The sequence below is a fragment of the Aquarana catesbeiana genome, linkage group LG01 (genome assembly GCF_042186555.1).
Source record: "Aquarana catesbeiana isolate 2022-GZ linkage group LG01, ASM4218655v1, whole genome shotgun sequence".
In the NCBI taxonomy this organism is placed as follows: Eukaryota; Metazoa; Chordata; class Amphibia; order Anura; family Ranidae; genus Aquarana; species Aquarana catesbeiana.
In genome coordinates, this window is record NC_133324.1 from 413,434,357 (window position 1) to 413,440,356 (window position 6,000).

At 36.9% G+C, this 6,000-nt stretch overlaps 1 protein-coding gene across 32 annotated transcripts in view; it reads right to left on the reverse strand.

Annotated features, from left to right (window-relative positions):
* Positions 1–5,717, reverse strand: part of PTPRD (protein tyrosine phosphatase receptor type D) — a 2,697,868-nt gene extending 2,692,151 nt beyond the window's left edge. For 6 of the 32 annotated variants that reach the window (XM_073635301.1, XM_073635253.1, XM_073635296.1 and 3 more), the window contains exons 1-2: positions 5,473–5,715; positions 5,155–5,265 (exon numbers count right to left, since the gene is read on the reverse strand). The gene's annotated coding sequence lies outside the window, so the exon portion shown is untranslated. Of the gene's footprint in view, positions 1–5,154; positions 5,266–5,472 lie in introns of all 32 variants that reach the window. The other 26 variants (XM_073635233.1, XM_073635225.1, XM_073635219.1 and 23 more) reach the window with 10 other exon arrangements.
* Positions 5,718–6,000: the final 283 nt, after the last annotated feature.

Sequence of the window (6,000 nt, forward strand, 5' to 3'; positions counted from 1 at the left end):
AGGGAGAAATTATGTATACGATATGATATATTATGTGGTATGCCAAAACCTATTATTATTAATTTAAATTGAGATTAAAATTAGGATTTGGTTTAAAATGAATGATGGAACTAAGATTTTTACTATGATACCTACTCCTGAGGACCAGTAGGATCATGATATACCATTGCCAGATAAATCATGATCCTACTGGTCCTCAGGAGTAAGTATCATAGTTCAATAGTAGCCGTTTATTAGTTAATGCAGTGTCTTAGCTGTGATATCGTATTATTGCTATTATTATTATTGTTTTTATGTCGCCATGGTTACCCGTTATGTGAGCCCATTTAGTATAGTGTGTGTGTGTGTGTGTGTATAATAACCCCATTCAAAGATGGCCACCAGTGAAGCCTGAGGAAGGAGAACGCATGCTCCAAACGCGAAGCACCACCTGCTGACTTGACCGGGAAGTGACGCCGCCTGTGTGCACCGCTGATCATTGTTCCAGTCATCCGGAAGCGCTGTGAACTAACAGTGTGGCTGGAGGATGGCCAGATTGAGGACCAACATCTGAGCCAGTGACGCCAGCGTTCACCCGGGAGTCAGAGCAGATGAACTATATTCCATGCCTGAACATATCACTCTTTTGTGAATATAGTTATATCTATTGTTTACAATTAAAACTGTTTACCTGCTGCACTTAGAGGGCACTGTTCTTTGTCCTTCTTATATTCCAGTGTTTTTCCTTCCAAAACTTCTGTACTGGCAGCCTCTTGAGGACAGCATAAAAGCTATCCTTATATGGACTTAATTTTATGGACTTGTCTTATTGCCCCTTTTTAATCCACCCCATATCCATTTATATGTAACAACACTTCCATATCCAGATTGCACCATATTACCCCACTGTCTGAATGTAAAGGACTATCCTATGCCCCATATACTGTGATGAGAAACATGTAATTTAGTGACTACTAAATATGTTGCAAAGAACAAGTATCTTACACATACAGGTACTCCTCACTTAATGACCAGGTTCCGTTCCAACAACCAGGTCTTTAAACGAATTGGCTGTTAAAGGAGGAGTCACACGTAATCAATATTTTACGCATTCTTAACCACTGTGCTGTACTGTATTGTGAAAAAAAAGTCTAAACACAAAACTCCAGCTCAATAACGTTGTTTTAATTTGCATAAGTACAGAACATAAATGAAAATTCTGTACTGTACTGTACAATACAATGATGTATAGCACGTCATTTGGGTTGGGAGAGCTAATCATATGTCCGAGTGGTCGTTAAACAGGTAAGTTGTTAAATGAGGAGTATCTGTAGTATGGCGGTGTTGGATCACTAAATACAGTTTATTTGTATAGGTATTTTCACCTTTTTTAAAGTACACAATAGTCACTTATTTTCACAGGATTATTATTTATACCATAGATTTATTTAAAAAGATTAACTACAGGACTGATTATGAATATAAAAGAGATCACATGCGATATTTACACATGCAGTACATATTTGTATGTAAAATATAAATGCTAGATCATGTGTTTGCATATACTCTCAGAGCTACCATGCACACTGTTTGTACATAAATAAATAAACATTTTAAATGATAGGTGGATAAAAGACAAAGGTCGTTGAGATGATCCGTTGTTTAAAATATATATTGAAATGATAGATATATGCACTACCTGGTGGAATGGAGATGGAAAAAGTCCCAAAAAAGTAATTTTACCCAAGTCCTATTTTCTGATTTATTTATCTTACGGCTTAAATTCTTGCCTAACCTGCTTTTTTCATGCTATATATTGCAAGCAACTAGACACATATGCCCTGTATATACAATAATGTTTCAGTTTATCTAATACCATTCACCTTTGTTTATTATTCAATGACAATGTCCACACACTGACAATCACACTGAGCAATAGGCTATTTACTGAGAGGAAGACTATATTAAAGCATAAACCCATTGAAATGTATTATTCTGCCATCTGAGGAACAGTTCTTTTAGCCTACTGTTCCCGTTTTCAAAAGTGGAAGATGTTTATTACAGAAAGAAAAGACCCACGTTTACTTAGATAAATGACAATGAATATCTCTTTTTCCCTATGTATGATTATTGAAGTTATAGCATCTACAAATGCACCTAAACTACAATTCAGTAGTAGCCATTCTGAAGCAACATTTCTAGGATTACCAATGACTCCTTTCCAATCAATGATGAGAATTTTTGAAAACTTTGTCTTTTTTTTTTTTTTTTTAATCAAGAGCTTGCTTGTTGTTAGAGCTTTTTTAAAAACATTTGGGCTAACACACAACAAATGCATGGGACAGCATGATAAATGCAGCACTCGCTCTATACAACTCAGAGTACAGGCCCAAACTTCGATGTTACGGTTGTGATGAAATTAAGTTGCAACAAAGAAACACGTGAAAAAAAATCTTAATGCATATAGACTATACATGGACAATAGATACTACTGCAGTCACGCAAAGGGCGGAAAATGGTAGTTCATTTTTAAAATATTGCAAACACACCCCAAAACAAAGCAAAAATGGTAATACAAAAAGTATATGTTTTGTATTGCCTCACTATACAAAACACTGTCAGACAAAATTTTTTATAAAGTGTTATTTCGGGCAAAACGACAGAATTATTGCAAGAGTAAAGGGTGGGGATTTGTTCTGTCTGAGTTGAAGAGGTATGTTTTCCCGGTCTCCTATTTCGCTGCCAAAATAAACTTAACAACAAGTTTTACCTTATACAATACTGAAGTGTTTTGCATAAAATTACATTTTCAACTGTGCAATCTGAAAGAGATCCATCAAATACAGTTTGTCAATGGGGATTTCAGCACAGTATTAGCAATATGACAGCAAACAAAACAAGTAAAAATAGTCAAGTTCTTATGCCTCTTTCAACAGCATATGTTGTGTTTATAGCAGATTTGTGTATGATACTAATAAAATAATAGAACAGCATATTTTGCCTTTCCCTCAACTGCAACTGTAAGCAAATACAGGTATACCTTATTAGTAAGAACTCCTATAGTAAGCACACGTTAGAGGAATTAATCATTCATTCCCTGAAGACTGCTTATGTATTTCATCGGGCCATTATCTGATCTGAATAACAAGAACAATTGCATAATAAAGCACATAACTGCTGATACAAGCAACTTCTGAGTCTCTAGTTTACAAAGCAACTTCCCTTGATTATTAAAGACAAATGTAATTTTAAGATTATTCCTAAAAAGTGGCAGCATTCCAGTTTTGCATTCTTCTATATGCAGAGCGATTTCACATTGGCTAACACTGCAGGGGGCAGCAATCTAGGTCATAGTCAAACAATATTATGGTCTGAAATACACAAATGCAAAATCTTAATCACTTCACACCATGAAGGCATGCACAATAATAAGGCTGTGTGGGTACATTATTTTATATTAAAGGGATTGTACAACAAGGTGAAAACCTATATGATAACAATCAAACAGTGATAGTAAAGATGCCGGAATCATGATTCCCTACCCTACTGTAAAAAAACTGCAATACAAGCACATTGTCCATATTACATAAAAGGGTGATATCCGTGGTCCAAAAAGTTCAAAGTACTTAAAAAGACACAATTTTCTAAACTGCAAGTGAGGTCTACTACACTGACTCATTTTGTTTATGAATTCCCAGATGGGCAGAGTTTATCTGATAGTTTATCTGATAGTAATATTTTGCTTAATTCTTGAATATATATACACACATATGTTATATATATATATATATTTATATTTATTTTTATTTATATATACATACACACACACACACACACACACACACACATATATGTGCATGTGTTTGTTAATACATACATGCCCTTAAACCACCTGCCTACCACCGCTGCCTCTGGTCATGTCAGTTTTTATTCTTAAGAATGTGCTCCACTTTTTACTTTTGAGCTGGCAAATTAGCCTTTTACACTGTAAATAACAATTTAATCTTAAAAAGAAAAAAAAAGTAAATAAAAGGAGGTAAAAGAAAGATAACAACACTTAAATGCCATCAACGGTGCTATTATTCTGTCTATTCATTAACTTTGCTTTGATTAGGGCATACAATATTAAAATGCGTGATTAAAGTTAATAGGGTTTATTAACTTTGAGAACAAAACTTTACTGGGTGTAATGGATTGGGCTGTTAAATTAAAGCAGCAACCAATTCATGTTAATAGCAGTTGAACAAGCCTCTTTTTTTTTTTCAATCTACTTTTGAGTTACTAAAAAAAGGCAAACCTGGCATCCACACTTTCAGCACGTATAAGTCACAAATGCTTGCATCATAATCACTGTGTAGTCCCTTAAAGTGGTTTGTATAAGTCTATATAGACAATAAGTCACAGCCCTTGTTAGTGTATCAATAATGCAGAAATGTAAATGAGTGCATTAAGTATGAGCATACTGGTAATGCTTGGATCCAATAGTTACGATACTACATTAGACATTTAATTAGCATCCCCTCAGCCCCAGATGTAAGAGCCATATGGTTACATAACCAGGGGATGTATCCACTCTGACAAGGCTTATGTTTTAATATCCACATTTAAGTCTGAAATAGAGGAAATGCTAGTCTAATATGATATGGCTTAATGTTTTTTTTTTTTTTTTTCCAGCACGCTGCTGAATGTGCAGGATTCTGTTCTCAAAGGGGAAAAGGCTTTGCAAAGTTTAATAGGAAGAGAGGAAGCACCATGTATAACATCTGACAGGCAAAAAGCAAGGACTGACCATGGGCTGCATCAGCTACTTATTAAACATAGCCTTCTTTCTTTCTGTTGTTAGGCTCTGCGGTACGTTAGGTGCCAAAATTTGCACGACTTGTTCAGCTTTGAAGAAACAGCCGGCTGAAAGTATATTAGCACAAGCAGTAAACAAAGGGAATGACAGAGCTTAGGAGCACAGAAATATTAGTGTGCACACTGTAAAAGAAAACCAATGGTGTAACATTACCCTAAAAAAAAAATAATAACAACAGGGAGAGCAGTTTCTGCTGCCCAATCTCCAAAGCAACTCCAAGTCCAAGTTCTCAGCCAGTCATCAGCCCCATCATCATTCACCTTATGCATCCCACAGAAGAACAGCAAGGTAAAAAAAAACAACTCTTTGCTACTTACTAGTGCAGCCGGAAACGCTTTCCTTGGGAAACTCAGAGGGCTCTTATTGTCGTCTTTATCCTCCCAGACCAGAGTAACGAGCTTTTATTCCACACAGAGGCAAAGTATGAACTGTAAGAGAGAGAGAAGAGAACACATGGGTATCAGCCTCCTCCTGGCTTTATGTGCTTCTTCCCACCTGTACTGTTCTCTGGATGCTGCAAGATGTTTGCCTTTCTTTGCTCATTTCCCTTTTTAGTCCCATCAATGCGAAATGACCCACATTAGAAAATAAAGTGCTTTTTCCTTTTTTTTTTTTTGCAAAGCTAGGTACAGTACCTGCACTCTCCCCCGCTGATGCTGGTAGCCAGGGAGAGAAAGAGAGTGGAGGAGGGATGAAGACTGAGTGGAAGAGCAAGAGGGAGGGGGTGGAGGGAGAGGATGACTTGGGAAGGGTAGTCACAAAAAGTGAGAGAATCCTCAGTGATGAGATAGGGAGACAGTGAAGGGAGATGGGAGGAATGATCCAGGGCTGCTGTCACAGAGAAATACACATGCTGCTGCTGCTCCTTCCTGCTGTATGAGAGGACAACGAGAGAGGAAGCATCCCTATCTTTCACATTCATCAGCACTGCTGTGTCGGATTTGGTTTCCCATCAGAATCTGTTACAGCTCAGCACGGGAGCGTGCATGGCAGCTGTCCATGGTTGTGATATTCTCTTGCCAGGAAACTGTTCTACACACATTCATACTTCAGTGCTATTATAGCGCTTGATGTTTACAGGAGGGACATCAGCCTTCATTATCTGCTGCTTATTCTGGAAGTAGTAAATAAGTTCATCTATTTCTTACTCTCCCAATAAAAGG